At 30.7% G+C, this 22,437-nt stretch overlaps 1 protein-coding gene across 1 annotated transcript in view; it reads left to right on the forward strand.

Annotated features, from left to right (window-relative positions):
* LOC142329972 (lactosylceramide 4-alpha-galactosyltransferase-like) overlaps positions 1-22,437 on the forward strand; it is a 280,005-nt gene that overhangs the window by 30,737 nt on the left and 226,831 nt on the right. The window contains exon 2 of the mRNA XM_075374957.1: positions 14,312-14,370. The gene's annotated coding sequence lies outside the window, so the exon portion shown is untranslated. The remainder of the gene's footprint in view (positions 1-14,311; positions 14,371-22,437) is intronic.

The raw sequence follows: 22,437 nt of genomic DNA on the forward strand, positions 1-22,437 counted from the left end.
ATTCTACGGCAGTAGCATCCGCAAAGAAAAGATATTTCCTTTTGACATTTTCATTACATAAATCATTAATAAATATTAAATAATTTGGGAACTGAATCTAGAGCTACAAATAAGGAAGAACATCAAACAAACATACTCTGTATGCCCGAAAACTCTTTGTTATCAAGTTACTGTTAGCGGTAACTTTCACCCGGATTACAGATCCCCGAGCTGAAATGAGGTCATATTGAAATTTTTAAAGCATTATATAAGGGGTAAACTTGATGGTTTCTTTTACGAATCGCCGTTTTATCAAAATCTCACCTTTTTCTCAATTGACCTGCGGGGGTTTGTTTTCTTTGGAGACCGTAATTCAATAGTAGATTCATACTCGAGAATTACGTTGTGCACTGAAGCAGCACAACTTCTACTTACGTTAGCAGTTTATTAACATCTGAAATCAACGTCGTTTGATTATTCTGTAATTTGTAAGCATTACTCTGCTTTTGTAAGCATTTAAAATGATGTGTTTTTTCGCACGATTTAAGGTCTTTCTTTCGCAGCCCACCAATCTTTATATATAAAAATGTTAAGTTCGTTTGTGTACGCTTCAAAAACTCAAAATGTTCTGCACCGATTGAGCTCAAATTTTACCACGATATTTAACCCGCATCAAAGATTGTTTTCATCTATTTTTCACATACCCGCAATCGCGAGAAAACAGTTTTTTTAACGGTCACCTGTGTACCAGTGACCGCGCCATCTGCCGGAGGCGAGGTGAACACTCGCCATACTAGCTAACGACAACCGCAGTCACATGTGAAACAATACCTTTTCCCAATTACATTGTTTATTAACAAAAAATAAAAAATAAAACGTATCCACTTGCATCTGATTCAGATTATTATACAATCTGAATTAAATATTCACTTTAATCGAGGTACTTTTGTGTGATCGTGTAGTGATTGAGCTGCGCCTTTCACCAAGCTCTGAATTTATTCGAAAACGACCAACAGTGGGATATATGTATTAATGACGCGTGCAACACTGCACATCCAAACCAAATTCGCGCATTATTCGCAATTATATTGACCGCTTGCTTCCCTTCATCTCCCACAGAGTTATGGGAAAGATATCGATCGCATATGGCTGAGGATATTTTGCATAGAGTACGCCTAGAAAATACCAATATGACCATGGAATTTACAACGAAGCATTGATAAATATTGAAGACAAGTGCTTAGCTATTGCAAATAAAGTTCTTAATCAATAGGGAATGCCAGCACCCACCCGAGCTGCAATTGCTTCATTTGATGTAGATTTACGCCGTGAACAGAGTTACAACATTGGTGATCTTCAGTCATATGTCCAATCAAACATTCCCAAATTAACGCGTGAACAGAAAGGCATTTATGATCGCATAATGCGAATGATAAATGACGGAGTTGGGGGGGACCTTCTTCTTGGATGCGCCAGGAGGAACTGGGAAAACATTCCTCATTAGATTGATTCTAGCAACGGTTCGATCAAAAAATGACAATTATCCTGTTGCGGAATATTAATCTGCCAAAACTGTGCAACGGCACGCGACTTGCAGTTAAGAAATTGAGGAATAACGTAGTGGAAGCAACGATTTAATATTTTAACATTCATTCCTCGAATGCCCATAATCCCGACCGATACACCATTTTAATTTAAAAGATTGCAATTCCCAATTCGATTGGCATTTGCAGTCACAATCAGTAAAGCTCAAGGTCAATCTTTAGAATTATGTGGTTTAGATTTAGATGCGGATTGCTTCTCACATGGGCAACTGTATGTTGCGTGTTCCCGAGTCGGCAAACCAGATAGCCTTTATATCTACGCAGACAGTGGAAAAACAAAAAAAAATATTGTATATCCACAAGTATTGCAAAATTAAACTTCTATGAAACGTATGCTTTGTTTTGTTTCTCATTTCTCATCCATGCAACCACAATGTGCCACAGCGAAGCGTGGCGGGTAGAGCTAGTATATATATAAAGTTTTGATCTGACGGTGGTTTCGGGGTCTGGGGGATGCGAAACGCGAAAATATATCGAAATTTTTCGGATTTCGAATCACGGTAGCTATTACAATAGGTAGCTTTCTTATGAAATCTACCTAAAAAAAAAATCAACTCATCATTAAAAACAAAGCAGAATAAAACTTAACCGAAAAATGAATTTGTAAAAATTAAAAACAAATATTTTTCGTAAAATTACTTTAGATCTTTGAAAAACCAAAATTCTTTAATTTGCTTTTAATTCTTTAAATTTACTTGTTTTTTACTTTAAAACATGTTTTTCGTCACCGAATTTTTTTGTTTTACGTTAGATATCATGAAAACTACTTGAGATTCAGATTTGGTACCTGTTTTATGCGATTTTTCAGGTCAAAAGGCATAAAAAACTATTAAGTTTACACATAATCCCATAAAGATTTCAGTATGACCTCATTTCACCGGGGAATTGAAACCCGGAAAAAAAACTTTCGCTAGCCGTAACTCGATAACAAAACTTTTCCTTTTAGAATCAGTCCCAAATTATTATTTCCCTTTCCTCCTGAATCATTCTTGCATATTCATATACATTTCTTTTCTTGATTAAGCTACAATTTTACGTATAGTACAATGAAGATAAAAACTCTTATTTAAAGTTTTGAAAATAACAGTAACATACAAACAATGAAAATTGGTTAATATAAATAATTTTATTTTAGAGAAAACTTTTAGAAGATGGTGTTTCACTTTTGACAGGGTAATCACAGTGAATTCATTGTTATGTTTTTGAAATTACAAATACAAGTAACAGTCAAAATTTAATAAATATTTGTTCGAACAGTCATTATTAATAGTGCATTAAACCTTAATTTAGAACTTTTTTTACATTATAAAAATTTAAAGACTGATGGAAAAAGAATGTTTTTTTTTGTTAATTTTCAGCAGCTTTCATTTTTTTTAAATATTATTTAAAATATTTTTATTTTATTATTATATTAAATATGGGTAAACCAAAAAATGATAAAAAAAGCCGGTAAATCTTTACAACTCTTGGAGTACCGAGTGTTTTGCCCACGACAGAGTTTTTATTTAGAAAAAAATTAAGTAAAACATTGAAATACATAAATATTAAAGTAATGAAACTACATAAAAAATGATTCTATCCTTTGAATAAGATTCTAAGATCCTGGGACCCATGGTGACCGTATCTCGCTTTCCAGTTATATCCAAAATTAAATGGACTGATGACCCATATTCAGAAGTTATTATAAAATTTCATAAAAATCGGTTAATCCAGTCTGAAGATACAAAAAGCAACTGTTGAAAAAAGAAAAAAAATGTTATTCTTATATTAAGGACAGAAAATGTAATATTATATACCTCTTAGTCATTGTTATAACATGAAATATAATGGCGAAGAATACAACGTATACATTTTATTAAAATAATAAATATAATGATCTTTTTTCTTGAAATGACATGATAAGCATATCTCGCTGTAATTTAAATATTTCAATTTCCGTTTTTAATTTATTTCAGAATAAAATATCCTGATGAAACAAATGAATTTAGAAATAACTAAACATGAAAGAATACAAACAAAAGAAATTCTGTGAAAAAATAAGATTAAAAAAATAATTATACTCTGCTGCTAGGGGTTTATAAAATACGGAAAACTTTAATTATTTTCAGTCGTTAAACATAGAAAATTAAATTATCAAATAATCCTATCTCGAAACGATCTATCTTTTTCAAGCTATAAAACCACTACACTTCAAGCATGAAAGGAGACCCCCTAGTGAGGGCAACTCAATAATTTTAAATGGTTTGTGACAGACCATTTTAAAGGGGATTTAAAAATAAAAATTTTGATTTAAAAAAACATCGGGTTACTACAACTCTAAACAAATTGACGACTATTTTTTTATAATATTTTTAACAATGAATTTAATTAGTGGCGTACATTAATTATTAAATAACTAAAAAAATGCGAGATATTAAAAATAAATAAATTTAGAGTATGCTCCTACTACAAAACAACTTATTTTTCGTATAAGATTGCTTTACCCACACGTTCCCCCATGGAGAGGAAGTAATTAAAGATTTTTAAATGGAAAGTGTACTGTTGTGACATCATTTTAAATGGGGCATTGAAAGTGTTGCCTTTAAAAATACATCGAGCTACGGCCATCCCCAAGTGAAATGAACATCATTTAATATTATTTCAGAGCTAGTTTTAAAAGAAGCCTTCCTCTCCCACCATCGCGAGAACAGAAGAATGGTCTCACATTTTATTCGAGGTAAGAGGATTTGTTATATGTTTAATTATTAACAAGTCATTGAAATATTGCCATATTTTGTTAACTTCCAGTATATTATGTATAATTAATCAAGATTTTATGATGTAAAATGTATATTTATATATATTTTTTATTTAATTTATCGGGATTGAACGTTTTAAAATTTAAAAACTCAAAATATCATCGAATTTATTGCATAATATTTTTCTTTCTAAAGGAATCCTTTCGTTAAATGTAAAAAATGAGGTAAAAAAATAATGTACGTATAAAAATAAAGCGTAATAGAGATTAAATAATTGTTGAAAAATCTAAAGGTGTTGAAATAAAAGATTTTTAATAAATATTTAATCAAATATCTAATCTTTAATTATCGTTAAAAAAAAGAATTTATATTTTTATTATAGAAGTTGTATATTAATTACTAACACGTTATAAATCAAATAATCTACGTTGATAATATTATAATTGTTTATTTTATATATATAAATAAATTACATTTATGTAAACATAAAATAATACAATTTTTATAGATTACGTATTTTATTGTTTGGATTATAATAAACTGTTAAATAAATATTGCTAAGGAAATTTTATCATAATGATAACTATAATAATAATACTAACAACAGTAATGGCGTTCAATCTTGTTTTTGTTTTTTAATAATTTAATATGCTGAATAATGTAATGTAATTTATAATAAATTAATGACCTAGAGAGAAGAAATTCATTTCCTCAGTATCATTATAAGTAAATATGGAATTCACTAATAAAGTCAATAAACTTTTTATTGAATAAAACGTATGGATATATCTCGTTTATAGTCTAATCATAAAGGAGAAATCGCGAAATTTTAGTTAAGATTTGGTATCAGAGAAAATTAAACAAAATAATTCCTTTGTTGTGGTTTATACCGTGCACTAATACGAATTATACTGTATTCAGTTAGCTTATACATCCCAGTCCTGTATGGGAAGACGCCCTCCTAGAGACGTTCCCGTCGCCACCCTCCCCCCCGTTCTTAGCCCTGTTTGGCTTTAACGGGAGTCGTCTATCGCCCTCTGACTTTTTTACAACTCATAGTAATAAGCCTGGCCTTATTGGGATGCCACCGATGTAAATGCCTCGGTAGACATTTACATCGGTGATTTATTAACTCAGCTTTTGCCTTCGCTGTAGACCTCGTCTGGACATCTTGAATGCCCTACTTCGTTTCCCTCTGAACTAGCTAACCGAGTTCGCGGAAGTACGAACCCCGCGCCTAATTCTTCTTTTATTCAGCCAATTTTTGTGAATGTCTCGAAATTCGAGGCAAATTAACACATTATACCACCAAAAAATGTTGCTTGCAACAACGAAATTTAGTCCTAATTCCCTTACTCAACTCTTACTTTAGTTCATACCCATTTAGCTTATACAGTGAAGAATAAACAAACGTTGCCTTTGTGTTTAGTCATGATTCTGTCGATTTACGTCACATGTATCAGTGCCGATTCACAACGCGGCCATATGTATATACAACACTAAGAGATACCGGGTTTGTCAAAGGTGATCTCTAGATTTTTGAATCTAAATCTACAGGACACTATCATAACGATATGCGCGTCTTTTGAGAAATGGTTTAGCGCTGTGTTATCTCTTCTGGAAGATAATCGGTTATTGTCTTAAACAACTATTATCATTCATGTAAGAAGGAAAATATTCCAGCCGTGTCTTGGAAAAAGAATGATATCAAAATGTAGCTTAGTTCAAAAGGAGTGACTTTTGAAGAAAATAAATTTAAGATAATTACTGTATAGAGTTTCACACTTTAAAAGTAATTTTAATATGTATAAAATTGATGAGTTAGGAAGATCCAGTTATAAAACCGTGCTTCGATTATCTCCCAATCATTGTGAACTCAACCCGATTGAATTAATTTGGAGACAAATCACAAGTTAGGTAGCGTCAGAAAATACTACTTTTAAAATATGTGATTTTAAAAATTTATAGTTAAAAGCCATCGATAAAACGGATCAGCAAGAAAAATGTATAATAAATGTAACGGATACTGTTTAACCCAGTTATTGGGAATTGGATAATATAATAGAAAAAAAAGATTGAGCCTATCATTGAATACTGACAGTATTACCGATTTCTAGCAAATTTCTTAACTCTTATAAAACTCAACTGTTAACAGTAAACAATAAAATACCCTTGGAATATCAGATGTGCCGAACAAGGTAAGAAAAATTTATTGATCATTTAACATGTCTTTATTTATTTAAATGTAAACTATATGTATAATTTTTGTAAAATATAATAGCGCTTGGTACTGATTATTAACGTCGCGTAATTTCTTTTATATGTATCAGGATTTATAGGAGATACTTGTGAATCGGCCGCCTGAACATTCATACGCACAAGTCTGTTTACTTGTAGCTGACTGAATTAGGTATAGGAGAAATATGCGATGAGTATAATCTTACTTGAAAATAATGGTTAATTAAAATAACCATTCTTTTGCTTGTACGATATTATGTGTAAACTAATTTAGTTCGGTATTTTAATGCATTTTTTTCGTTTCTCTTTATACATTCGTTTTCTAATATTTACTTACGTTATTAATAGATTAAAGGCAAAAAAAAAAAATCTGATGACAAGATAAATATTTACGAAGGAGTCGCCCGTGACTTGTTTCGTCAGTTAAACTAGGTTAAATACGAATCTAAATGTTACCTCTGTTTGATATCAACGGTTAACTTAAAAATATTACGATCCAAGAATAATGGTACAAAAAGATCGCTATGAATTGGAATAAATAATAGATACCTCCTTTATATATTACCCGTAATAATACTAATGGGGAGTCGGTCGAGAATAATTTGTCGGAAGGATTCTTTTTCTGTCTGCAAATTCTGTCAATGTCTAATTGTTGTAGAAAGCACTCATGCAAAATTATTTTATTCATTGTTACGTAAGTACGCTTTCGTCAATTTCCGATATGAAAGGTTTGCCCCTAGTTTTTTCAGGAGGCGTTCGTTGATGTAATGCACATCTCTCTCATGAAGTATACGGCTTCTGGTTGCCATAAATCAACCATTAACTAAAATATACTTTAGACAAAACAATTCAATAAAAGTTTTAACTTAAAATACAGTTAAAGAAATAAAACCATTATCCAGATAATGGATAATGAATTTCATCCATCATCTAGACATCCGATAATGAATAAATATACTTACTTTTTAATTTGTCATAAATTGATGCATTTTTTTACATTTCTAAAACAATTTTTTTTCAAAGATATTAAATTTATTATTTAAAGAAAGGTGACACTAAAGTTTTAACAGAAAAATGAAGATCCTCTCTAAAATTCTCTAAACCTTTATTATTTAAAAAAAAAAAATGTATTTACATTATTATTTAAAGATGTATTATTTTTTAAAACTAGTGGCTTCTTGCTGCTCCGCAACGTTATATTACAAAATAGCGTTGTTATATACTCGTATTTAAAAAAAATCACCTAAAAACAAGCGGACCCGTAGTGCTCCACAGCGTTATTATTACAAAATAATGTTATATATTTTTAAAAAATCGCCTGAAGACCTTTTCCATTTACAACACGTCTCATCGTCAACCCCTTTGTATTTCACTTTCTTTTCCTACCACAGGTAAAATGGGTGCTAAAAACATATTTACAGTCCGTTCAAACATTCTACTGGACAGATCGGGCTGATTTTTTTTTATTCTGCTCGGAATGACCAACAGATATGTCATCAAGCGTCATAGGACCTTGTAAGTGATTTTTCTGTGATTAATATCCTCGGAAAATTCCTCAATTAAGGAATGGATAAGGAATTATTTAGGTTTTTTCAGAGGATACTCAAGTTTGGGGTTCGATGACACTTGCTAATATATTTGTGGGTCATTCCTAGCAGAATAAAAAAAAAGAAAGAAATCAGTCCATTCCGTTCAGTAGAACGGCCACACAAATTGGAAATATATTTTAAGCCCAATTTTTTAAATATATAAGACATACATACATGGGAAAGTAATAAAATAAAATGTATTTCGTGATAAATTATATGAAGATATTATTTAACATAACTATATGTTACAAGAAATTTTGACATTTTGTCTAACGTGTTCCATATTGTCAATTTTGAGACAACATCCGATCCATTAATTGAGCAAAATACAACGAATGATAGGTTTATTCAAATTCAATTATAAGCAAATGTAAATTAATGCAGATTTTTTAACCTGTACTGTGAACAGCATAGCAGAATAGCTGTTCTAACGGCTGGTCGGTTTTGATGTTTACTATCGACTGTTTTGCTATATATATATATATATATATATATTTACACACATACACACACACACACACACCAAAATGACATAATATGTACATAACATATAACTATATATATATATATATTTATCGAAAGAGAGAGACCTAAACACACAAATGGTTCTGACGCTACACTGATGTTAAATTTACCATTTGTCAATACCTTCACTTCCTTTCCTCTCTAGTATGACATCCTCTGGACATGAAAGATATATATAATTTGATGTGTGATTGAGTCTGCGCACAAATGAGCACATTCTGCCATTTATAAATATATATATATCCGAACTCGCAAATCTGCAAATTTGGGAAATCGGAATTAGGTCGTGCATATCGATGTGCTCTAACCAATGCTCACTATAGTAAATGTGCTTCTGGTTATCTCTTTCTGTTATTAATATACAACTTAGCAAAAATACATAATACTTGTTCTGTGATCATGATTAACTGTCGAATGCATTAGTCTGTCAATTTACTGTAAAATTAACCCTTCATACTTTTGAATATAGTGGTACAGTCAGTTATTTTGTTATCGGTAATATCGTTTTTATTTTTTGACTATTTTAAAATTGGTTTGTTTTTTAAACTCTTTTATCTTTTTTTTTTTTTTTAAATACAAAAGAAATAAATATAACATTTTTAAAGAATACTTCTTGGTTACATATCCAAAAACGTATTGTTAAGTACTTTAACTAAGCTTAGTGAAACAGGCCGCTTGATATGAGAAAAAAAAGAGATCACCACAAAGATAAAACAATAAATTCAAAACGATCGATTGGAGAGTATACTCTTCTCTTTTATTCTGTAGAATTGTTCTATTCCCACAAAAAAAAAAATTTCATGAATCTTCGATAACAATCCAAACTATATACAAACTAGATAAACAGGAGTGTAGGATGTAGCTTTCTTGCCGAGCGACACTCGGCACTTACATGATAGATCTTAACTCGCCTACAGGTGTTTTCTAAGCTGAACAAGATTAAGCATTAATAACAAACTAAGGTTTCAAGATACAGGGCGAATTCACCATGAGAAAATATTCCGAGACACAAAGTCTATGAAAATAACTTTAACTAATAATTCTTTCTCTAAATTTAATTTAGTAGACGTTCTTCGATATAAGATCTGATAAACGTTCGTACAGTTTCAAATATAAATTTAAAGTACGGAAAGAAAAAATTTGTACAAACTGCGCAATAAATTTGTCATATTAAAGTTTCATCAAAATGTAGGTTTGCAGAAATTTGCCATCATATGAAAATGTAAAAAAATACATATTATTAGATAATTGTTTTGAATAACTTTATTTTATTACAAAAAAGAATTAAAAAGCTGACAACACAGTTGTAGGACTTTCCCGCCACGCGTCTTTTTTCTGATGCACGGCTTACACACATAACTTAATTTATCATTTTATTTAAATATAATATTTTTGCTATAATTAATTCAATGATTCTAACTAAAGCGCACGCATACTGTATTTAATTCGCGGGAGTGTGGCCGCTGTAAATACTTTTTACACTTAAACTATTATTCATTTATTTAATTTTACCGCTCACCTGTCACGTTAAACACAGAAGACAACTACAGCAGTTGTACGTTTGTGCTACACTAGCGCTCCTTGTGGTGAGAGGGAGTACTAATGAATCACTGTACCCACTTAGCCGCTAGTTATTTAGAAAATTATTTGAGGTGCAGGTGCGATTTTGCAAAAACCTTTTATGGAAATATTAATATTAATTGTTAACAAATGTGCCTAAGAAAAATAAGACTAAAATAGGCGAAAGGAGTATTGTGATCGCGAAAAATTTCAGATTTCAACGGAAATATCCATTTTGATCATCCCTGAATTCATTTTGACTAGTTTCGGCGTGACATCTGTACGTACATATGTATCTTGCATAACTACAAAACGATTAGCAATAGGAAGTTGAAATTTTGAATTTAGGACTGTTGTAACATCTAGTTGTGCACTTCCCCTTTTGTTTGCAATCGACTGAAATAAAAGTTGCAAAAAATCTCAAAATCGAAAAACATTTGGATTTTGTATTGTTTCTTAACTGCAATAATACGCCCTAATTGAGAGCTTTTCAACGATGTATCATAAATGGTACATTCATTGGTTCCAGAGTTATAGCTAAATAAGATTTTAATTAATGAAATATTTGGGTCTTACAACGGGAAGGCACATCGATTCGAATTCGACTTGATATAGATATATTTTTTGTTAGCTTTTTTTTTAATTTAAATATATTGATTTATTAATAATTATTAAGCTCTGATTGTAAAAAAAAAATTCGATAAATAATAATTCAATAATAGCAATAATAAAAAATATCAGAAATTATTAAAGAAATAAAACTTTATGTACATTTATTTTATTTTATATAATGAAATAAACAATTGTAATTTGGTGGTTTTACCCATTTACAACCCCTTAAAATTGGATAATTCATTCAGTTTGAATAATAGATATTTTACATAAAAATAAAAACAATAATTTATTTTTAATTATTAAAGATGTTTTACTAATTTTGAATAAATGTTCATTTAAAACCATGACCTCGTTTATATTAAACATCGGGCCTTTAATTATGAAATATAACGTCATTATTTTCAAGTCATTTAAATATAAAGTGATGCACATATATTAAAGTGTAAGCTGCCCATTTACAATCAGAGGTTAATAATTATTAATAAATCAATATAATTAAATTTAAAAAAAAAGTTGAAAAATAAGATTTCACCGTGCTAAGGAGGGAATAAAAAAATTTCTACCTAGAAATTAAGAAAAAAATCAAATTTACTCAATACGACAAAGGTTGCATGTGAAAAAAAGTTTCATATGTTTAGCATATGACAAGCCCCATCTTACAATTTCAGCAATATTTTGGTCATCCCTGGCCGTAAGGATTGATCATATAAAAAATTGTTTGAGACAAAAGTTTTAGATAATGTTTAGAAGACTAACGACCACTTTAAACTGATTTGATACTGTGCCTATTAAGGTAGGTATGGTTTTTTGTCTTCGAAACCCTATTTTTCCACCCCGTGACCCAATGGTTGGTGATATAAAAACTTTACTTACATAAGTTTTAAGCCCTTATCCAAAAAATAGTAGAAACTTTAAACGAATTCGATATTTTACTTATTAAAAAGGTTATAGCAATATTTTTTTTCGAAAAAGCCACCCCATTTCCACCCCTATGGCTCGATTTTGGCCTTTAACAAACTCTACCAACATTTTGGGTTGAATGTTTTTTAGGGAACAATTTGAAACTGACTGGCGCAAAATTTCGGCAGTTATCGTGTCCGCAAGAAAGTGAAATATATATATATATATATATATATTGAGCTGACGGTGGCTTTGTGGTCTGGGGGATATGAAACACGAAGATATGTCGAAATTTTCCGGAAACCGAATCATGGTACCCATTCCATTAGGTAGCTTCCTTATGAAATCTACCTAAAAGTTTGTGTATGTAATTTAATAGGCGTAAAAGGAAGTGATTTGATGTCCACATCAGATTTTTTAGAGGTCCTTAGGTGTCAGAACGTAAAGATCAGGTAAAAACCGTCAGTGTCCAAATTGGACCGATTACCATACTTTTATACCTTCTATAGCTATAGCTTTGCTATAGTGTTAAGTGGGAAAGTAAAAGTAAATAATTTTTCCTTTAGTGAACTTAGAATTTTCAGTAATACCTTTACTTTTTTAAAATCTATCTATACATGTAACCGAATATAAATGGTCTCCATTTTTCTTTTGATATGTCGTAATTCGGAGATTTTTATTGTGTCTCATTGTATTTTATAATACAAGGTGATTTTTTACTCCTGATACCCAATTGTTAATGTTTGGTAATTTTTTTCTAAGAAAGGGGAATTTTGTTTTGTTACACAAAGTTGGTAGCGCTACTCAACCGGTATAGATACGACAGTGTGAGTTGATTCTCCTTGAGCTGTGTAAACATTTGTGCCGTTTCCGGTCGTGTTACGAACAGAATGTCTTTTACCATAGAACAACGAGTTTTCATTCTTGAACAATATTTTGCTACGAAATCGTACGCGAGTATAAAAGAATCATTTCAAATTAAATTTGTTGGTGTTCCTTCGCCAGAAAAAATGTCAATTTCTAGGCTAGCAAACCGATTTCGAGAGACAGGTAGTATTTGCGACAGAAAACGTAGCGGTCAACCAACTCGCTTGACAGATGACGTTTTAGAGAATGTGAAAACAAGATTTCTCAATTCTTCACGAAAAAGTTTACGAAAACTTTCCACGCAAGTCGGTTTGTCATATTTGAGTGTTCAGAAAGCCGCTAAAAAATTGAAATTGTGTCCGTATCGCGTACGATTAGTCCAAGAGCTTCAGCCTCGAGGTTAAACAAGCAATTCCAATATTGCCGTCGGTTTAGGTCTCTCGCAAACGATAAAGGAATCGAATTTTTAAACACAGTGTTCTTTAGTGATGAAGTTTGGATCCATCTCGACGGTTATGTGAACAGTCAAAACTGTCAAATTTGGGCGGTTGAAAATCCTAACGCTTTACCAGACAAATCTTTGCATCCTGAAAAAATTGGTGTGTGGTGTGGGATATCTCGTCATCGTATAGTCGGACCCGTATTCTTTGAACAGACAGTAAACGAAGTATACAGGATATTGTGCGCCAATTTGTGTCCCTCCTCGAACCTCAAGAACGGTATTGCTGGTTTCAGCAAGAGGGCGCTACATGCCACACGTCTTGAGAAACCGTGAATTTTCTGCAAGAGTTCTTTGATGATCGAATAATAAGCAAGGGCTTATGGCCTCCAAGGTCCCCAGACCTCACATCTCCTGACTACTTTTTGTGGGGCTACATTAAGTCCGAGGACTTCAAAAACAATCCTCACACTATTGATGAACTTTAAGTCAATATTACAGACTTAACCACGAATATTTCCAATGCAACTCTTTAAAAGATTTTTGCTAATATGCTGAAAATAGTCCGTGCGTGTATAACCGCAAGGGGTGGGCATTTTGAGCATATTCTTTAGCAATTATGTAAGTAATAACTTTTTATTAAATCTCTTTTGTAAGTAACAAATACATTTTTTTATTCCACCTAAATTCCCCTTTCTTAAGTTACATTTAAAATTGGGTAATAGGACTAAAAAGTCACTCTGTATTTCGTGCTACAAGATACATAATTTAAAAAGAAAAATCTTTCCATTTAAAATATTTTCCACCCAACCCAAGAGAAAAGATTATCACCTCTGCGTGTGGTCTGGTATTGAAAAAAGTAGTTCGTTTTGAAGTAGGGGATTTTTCTAAATTTCAGTTTCTACATTTAACGGTTGAAAATTTATTTAAGAATTTCTATACTTTATAAACACTCTACTCACTCTCTCTCTCTCTCTCTCTCTCTCTCTCTCTCTCTCTCTCTCTCTCTCTCTCTCTCTGTCTCTTGCACACACACACACACACACACACACACACACACGTCGTATTTATCCTATATTATTTTATAATAATGCTAACTACATTTGTAAAAAAATGATTATATAAATAAATTAAATGTATTTTTTTCATTTTTTAAATAATTTACTATTAGATATTTACTTGATTACTATCTGTAAATTATATTATAATAGAAATAAGAAGTATTAATAGCATTATGACGGTTTTTTTTTGTTGCAGAATGGTTTGAAAAGCCTAACCACTGGAGTCAATTGATTTTTTGAAAATAAATAACAATAGTAAGTGTAAAATACGACTATAATAAAAAATATTTTTTTTTAATATGCATGTACCTTTATTATTTACTATGAATTAATATATGAAGCTGAAATGTAATACACAATCGCTCATAGCTCGCAAATGAAAGGAGATATAATGAATGAATGAAGGAGGCATAAAAGTACATTTTACTTGCTACAAAACTTTCATTTATTTTTTCATATTACTGTATATTTACTTTATCATTTACAGCCACACACTTCTTCTGACGGTAAGAACTAATTTTCTCATTTCGTCAAAGAAGAATACTGGTAATCTTTCCTTGACCCACAACCTCATTGCATCCTTTAGTTCATTACCCAATTATACCCTTAATAAATCTTTCCCTTGCGGAAAGAAGTGACTAGTGAAAGTCACCGTTGCAGAAGGTGAGAGTCATTACAGAGAGAATAATCTTTTCGTACACTACTCATTTTCATTTGTTTATTACTCACCAGATTTAGAGTCAAATCTGTTGAGTACGGAGAGTGTAGAAAAGGTTCAAATTCCAATTTTACAAGAGCCACAGCGGTTGCATACGATGTGGCCGAGCGTTATCGTGTTGCAGAATCACCGGCTTCGTGGATTGTCGAACATGACACATACATCTTATTGTTTTAACCTCTCTATCAAACACTGAATTTATAACGATCCGGCTTCTACGTAATAACTCAAATACAATGTTTGGAATTCTATAACACTGACGTGGAGCTCCTCGTGCAAAAAATTACCGTCGAGAGAAGGTTATTATTTGCTGTTTGCGAATACAGCACACTAGGCTCACTCATGGATATCTGATAACACAAACAGATGCACCCGTGTGTGTTCGCTGCGAGTGCCGACGAACTGTGCACCATATCCTTATGGATTGTATCTTTTATGCGGCATTGCGTCGCAAGTTTAAACTAGGGACTGACATGCGAAGTACGCTGGGGAACAATGAAACAATGTTATCTAATCTTTTACGATTTCTCAGGCCCGTTCACTTTATATTTAGATATTTGAGTATTCAGTAGTAGCTTTCAGCTATTTATACTGTTTGGCGTAGAGCAGTTGGTAATTTTGTTGTTTTAATTTAGATTTTTAATGTATCATTTCACTGTGGTTTTATTCATTTTTTGAGTTAATTTAATTTTTAATATTTATTTACTATATTTTTGTATATTATATATTACTTTATATTTTACCACATAAATATCTTATCCAGGCGCTGACAACGACACTTCGTTATGCGCCCAGGAAAAAAGATAACACTGACAAGAGAATTATTTTTGCAGAGTATTTTGAATTTTGCTGATTGTGGCAAACCATAGAGTCGGTATTCCATTCTTCACTGTTCTTCTGCTGAGTTAAAATTAGCACCAAAGTTTCACAACTACCTTTCTATAACTTTGCGTGACACCCACCGCTATTATATTTTACGGTATGATTTCGAAGTAGAGAGTTCCAACGTTCATATCCTAGTAAAGATAATTACTTTTATACGGATTTGAATAGTAGATCGCAGATGCCGGTGGTCTTTAGTGGTTTTTTTTTTTGTTATAGCTTGTTTCCCTACCCCCAGGGCTGGGCTGGATTCACCGTGAAGCATAGCACAGCTCAGGGGATTATCCACTCTAACGGAGAGTTTCAGTGCCTGTCTCTAATCCCTAGGGCAAGGTCTCCAGGCCCGACTATGTCGTTCCTGAACCCCACCCTAGCGGCCGGGACTCGGTCTTGATGCCTTGCCTCCATTGTGAGTAATCTATAAAGGGGGCCCACAACGTGTCTCGATCATTTAACAGCTGCCGCCGTTCTTTGGTGGCTGGGTTTCACTTAACCACACATCTCAGAAATGTCGACCTGAGACTGTAGAAGCCTACACTCACTTGCACTTCACTTACACTCATACATATCATATCCTCATTCATCCTCTGAAGTAATACTTGACCGTAATTCCCGGAGGCTAAACAGGAAAAAAAAAGAAGAAGATTTTACGGTAACCAAGTTGTGGAATAATTTGCCCGACCCATTCTTTCGATATGCCTGTGCGGGTGACGTTACGTTGTTGTGTATGCGACGGCCGTTTTGAATCGATTCATTCACCTCCTTTTGTTGCTTCCCATCGGTCACAGAAACTGGTCGACCACTGCTAAATATTCGCTTTACCGGGTTTTGATGCACAAAATTTTGTTGTCCATTCTCCACGTATTCACAGCAGTACTTCAATCAATAATTTTATCACAAAAACGGCTTTTAGATGACGATGAATGTCAATATCGTTCAGTTTTCCGCTGTTAAAAATTCAGTAGCTAAGCGTTGTTTTAGGCGTACTCGGCTCAATAATGGTTACTAATGGAAAATGAGAGAGTGTGGTTAGATGAGTTTTCCCGTTACATTTCAATGTGGATTACATTTCAGCCGTCCCTCGTACTTTACAAAACATGAATAGAAATTGTTTTTGACAGTTCCATCATCCCTCCCCCCCCGGGTTGGGGGTATTTTTATAAGACTTTTTTTATAAGAATTTTTTTATAAGTATTTTTATAAGAATTTTTTTGGATAACTAAAAGTTCTTATCTTGGATTTAAAATATTAGGAATGTGTTAAGTATGGTATAAATAAAAATTAACTGTTAGTTTTACAAAGAAACTTTAGTTATACTAAGATAATCTTCTGTACCTTTATTCAAGTCATAAGAACTATTTCAAACATATTCTAGAGCAGATTATAAATGTATAAAACGAACATTTGAACATTAAATGTTCAAAATGGATATAAATATTTTTTTTTAACAGATTCACCCAAGAGAATGATTAGAATATTTTAAAGACAAAACTACAAATTAGAGGGAAGTATTCGATCATGGAAGCATGTGTGTCATTTCTTCTTTTAATTGGATGTCATATGTAATTAGTTCTTAATGTTATGTTACTTTCTTTCTCAAGAACAAACGGACATTTAGTTAAAAATGTATTCTTAAAGAATAACCAATAATGTAATATCAAATTAATATTCAGACAAAATCATTGTAAAATTTCTACACTTAAATACTAAAATAAACAAATAATAATTCGAAAATAAACATTATGTAATAATTCAAAATATATTTGATAATCCGGCACCTCTATGGTGCGTTGAACTAGCCTCTCAATACACCGAGAGGTAAGATTCGCAAGCTGAACATTTTGACTGAGCACCAATTAAAATGTCAATTTCGGTTGGAATGATATTTTAATTGGTACTCAATAAAAATGTTTAATATGCGAATCTTGCCTCTCAATATATTTAGAAGCTAATTTATCGCTCCATAGAGGTACCGGATTCATTAGTAAAGATAATATTCAGGTAAAATGTGGTTTTATAGAATATAGCTTTAACTACTTTAGAACGTAAATAACAAAATCTATATTTTCTTCCTTTATTGAAGATATTTTATTGGTTTTATTTTTATAAATTGTCAATTTTCATTTCATCAGACGTAATCCGTTTGAATTGCGTTCAGTGTATAAAATGCATTATATATTAAGATTAAGTAAGAATCTCATTAGAGTATAAAGTAAGTAAATTACACGTTACCATTTATTAAGAGGGGGAAATAGTCATTTAAATCTATTGCATTACTCATTATGAAAACTTGTTAAATCAGATTATTGGAGGGGGGTCTATTTTTAAAGCATGAGGAAAATGAATACTTAAGATATTATCGTGTGTTTATTTTTAATGTACTTTTTAGATTACACTAATAGTTTTTGGCATCATATAGTTTTTAAACTATATAACTCATATAGTTTTTAATAGCCTAATGCTCTGGAAAATTTTTTGGAAAAAAATCGTTTTTTTTTCATTGCATTCGATTTAGATTCTTTACTGACCAACTAATATTTATTTTAAAATTAGTATTTAATCTTTTTAATTGTATAAATAGCTTTAACGTACTTATTCAATATTTTCTTACATTATTACTTGCCTGTTGTAGAACTTTAAAACATTTAATAAATTATATGTTAATCTTGATAAAACTGATCCGTGTCACTGAACTAATATAACAGCTGTATGAACGAGTTATAATTCGTTATTAATATTATTATAACTTTTTCTGATAAATATTAATATATATTTATGTTGCATAATAATTCCATTCCTGCGATTTCGTGAGGAAGTGAGTAGAATCTTTGCCTTATATACAACAGGTTTAGGATTCGCATTCCGATCAGGCTTGGAATTTTTACTCGATAAAGAATTTATTACAAAGAGTTGATAAGTAGCTGTAAATGAGCAAATTAAGGTTGTAGTTGACGTTGTATCAAATAACTAAATTAAAAAAAAAAAAACATAATAATAAATATTTCGCTATCCTATATTATGAGCCCGTAGAAAGTTTCTTTTTATCAGATTTAAACAAAGGAAAAATAAGGAAAAAGATAAAAATAAAACAGAAAAATAAGGGTAGCCATTTTTTATTCGTCAATACACTTTTTTTTACACTTAAATAAATAATAACTGATTACCAGGTTAAAATTTATGTAATTGTTTTTTTTTATAAAATAAATGTAATGAAAATAATATTTCAGAATGTTAAAAAATAAATGAAAATTAAATCAGGTTAAAATTGATGTTGGATTTTTTAAATAAAATAAATGTAACGAAAAAAATATTTCAGAAAGTTCTAATGTAAGGAAGAGTTAATTTTTTTAAATCTTAACGTATTTTAAGTCGTTTTTTTATATTAGTAGTATTGATTAAAGTATTAATCGTTTTATTTTTGTAATTATTTCTCTTTTTAGAGTGTAAATATTTTTACCGATTTTTCGAAGTATTACTTTCGGTTGTTTGGTTTGGAGTGGAGGGGTTAAAATGAATTTTCTTTACATTTTGAGCTATGAGGAGTAAGAATATAGAATTCACTTAAATTTTGGTTTCCTTATATATTTATTTATTTAAAAAGCTATGTATAAAATTCTGTGATTCGAAAATTTCCAAAAATACAAAATCAATATCATTGAAATCTAGATATGCTGTAGTAGTGTATCTGAAGTTGTGCATGTGAATATTTGATGAAGATTGATTGAGTCTTTTTTGAGTTACGCTCAATTAAGTTCGAAAAATTTGAGCGGGGAAGTTAGAAGCATGGTTCGTTATGATCCTGCAAGTTTGGAACGTTGTCGTTTCTTTATCTGCGATATCTATTGTTAGTAATATTTAAACAAAATTTTAAAAAAAATATTAAAAACAAATTAAATTTAATGGAAAGTCTGTCTTCTTGTGCAGAACTACGCAATATTTTTTTATATTTTTTTTATTGCATTCGGTTAATTTAAAAAAGACTCTGGGAGTTTATCTTTAATATTTTCTGATGATATAAATAAATATGCCTTAGATATATCTAATAATTTATTATTGTTATGGAGGGTTGAAAATTGAAAAGGAAGATTAATCTAGATTTTACTTTGTTCCGTATACATGTAATAATGTAGAAATGACGAAGTAACTTTTTATCAACGCTTTTTCAGCTCTCTCCATCATGTGATTAAACTCGCCCAACGGTTTTTTTATTACATACACCTATTTTCTTTCTTTTTTTTCACTTTTTCTTTATATTAAAAATGTATTTCTTGTTCTTTTTAAAAACATTAAAAAAAACTTCATTATAGAAAGAAACAAAAACCTTACTTTAGGCAATATATTTTTAAAACGAATAAGTATTAAAGGAAACATTTATTTTTAACGATAAATTTTATTAAAATATTGTGTAAATAATAAAAGTCTGTCTGCTTAAACCTGAAATCAAACAATTTTGGAAGGATCCATTTAAGAAGAAATAATTTATTAGTTTAATATTTTGGAAGTTTCTATTTAATGCGGTTTTTTTTTGATTTGAGCTCAACAGCAGCTGTATTCTTGATTCATGTACTAAGTGTACTTTTGGTTTATAATTCTGTATCACCTGGCATGTATTATTAATTAATATCTAATAATAAAATTAGGATTCATTTATTTTAAGACTAATTAACTGCTCCGGTCATGCCTCAAACTGTCAACTTTCCACAACGGAAAGCATAAAAACAATCTCAATGCACAAGGAAAAATGAATGATATTGAAATAAAAAAAAAATTAGTAAAAAGTTTAGTTTAGTTTTTTTTTTTTTTTATTACTATGTTAAAGCTTTAAAATTAATCGTGTTCAATATTTCCAGTTACTAAACATTTTTCTTCTTTTTAAATTAAAATACTAGCAGAATTATTGACGGCAATGAAAAAGGTTTCTAGATTTGTATTCATTTAAATTAAAGATATTTTTATTTTTAAACAAATAAAGCTTAAAATTATCTACATTTTAGAGCTTAAAATCATATGAATTAAAAAAAATTAAAAATAAAAGTTGATGTAAAAAGCTATTAAAACAATAAAGTATAGGGATTTATTTACGAATTTAAAAATAACATTCATGTAAAGAGAAAATTACGTAGAAATATCCCTATAATCACGTATAAATTATTTTACTTTTTTTAATAACTTTCTTCCATGGTAAAATTTTAGCTGTTATCCAGATTACTTAAATGGAATAATTAAAAAAATAATAATAATTTTATAAAAGGAATTCATGTCTATAAATACAATCTGAAAGTACAGGCGTCCCGTAAGTTCCGAAACGTAGAAAAATACGTTGTTTTTTTTTATTTGCATGAAAACAATTTTTATTTATATGATATGCTACCCATATTATACAGAATGGAATCATTATAACAAAAGGGCTGTGTCTCGCAACGCGAAACCACGCATTGCCGGAGGCGTTGTATGCAGCAGAAACCACAATAATCAGAGAAATAACAAAAATTAATGAAAAGGAGAAGCAACAACGGAAAGTCCTCAGGAAAATCCATGGTACAGTCCTTAGGGACGAAACCTGGATCAAACGACCCACAAAGGAATTATATGAAAACACAGACTCTATCACCGACAAGTTTAGGAAAAGACGTCTACAATTCTACAGACACTTATGCAGGATGGTGAAGATAGACCCACTAAGAAAATTTTCAACATCGTCAAGGCGAGTAAACTAAAGTCAATTTGGTTGAAAGAAACATAAGATGACCTGGAACGGCTGAACATCTCAGAAGTCAAGGACAAATCAAAGAAGAAATGATTTCAAGGGCTGAAATCAAATCAAAGAAGAAGAAATTTAGGGATGAAATTGAAAGTAAGAAAATTGAACAAGAGCAAAAAAGAGAAAGGATAGAACGGAGGAGAGGAAGAAGAAACATAATGAACGCATGAAGAGGTTTTAGTAAGAAAAGAAAAGAGAAGAAGGAGGTAAAGCCATGACTGGCTGAAATTTACGCGCTCTCCTAAAGAGGAATAATCGGAAATAATAATAATATGATCTCCATAACTATCATTGTTTTAAATTCCCATTTGATATGTGTCCTCCACCGCTGAAGAACATGTAACCCGATAAGTTTCCATACAAAGGGGAAAAATGTTTTTTCTTATGTATGGAAACATGGGATTCCGTTTATTTTTTTCGTAATTGCTTAATATTAAGTAAATGTAGTTGCTTTTACTCGGATTTGAATACTAGATTGTGGATACCAATGTTCTTTGGTGGTTGAGTTTCAATTCTCCACACGTCTCAGGAATGGCCGGCCTGAGTTTGTTCAAGACTACACGTTTATCAGTACAGTTATAGTACACAGATAAGTTGCCAATGGCTTTAATTGTTGATGCGATTATCAAGAAAAATATTACAAAAAAAGATTTTTTTTTTTTTTAAATACTTTAAATTTTTTAAAATCTCGGAAAAATGTAAATAATATTACACTTTTTCAATTCTTATTTAAATTTTTTTATTTATTTATTTTTTTTTAAATCGGTGTTAAATAAAAATTTGTAAAATGGTTGTTTTTTTTTTTTTAACTTAATGCTAACTTAAAAAATAGAAATTTTGAAAGAATTGAAAACTTTTTATTTTTTAGGGCGGCTTTTAAATCGATTTTATTTATTAAAACCTATTTTATATTTATTCATTTGCTGTAAACTTATTTTATTTTTCAATTGTGAAATTTCTA

The sequence above is a fragment of the Lycorma delicatula genome, chromosome 9 (genome assembly GCF_047948215.1).
Source record: "Lycorma delicatula isolate Av1 chromosome 9, ASM4794821v1, whole genome shotgun sequence".
Lineage (NCBI taxonomy): Eukaryota > Metazoa > Arthropoda > Insecta > Hemiptera > Fulgoridae > Lycorma > Lycorma delicatula.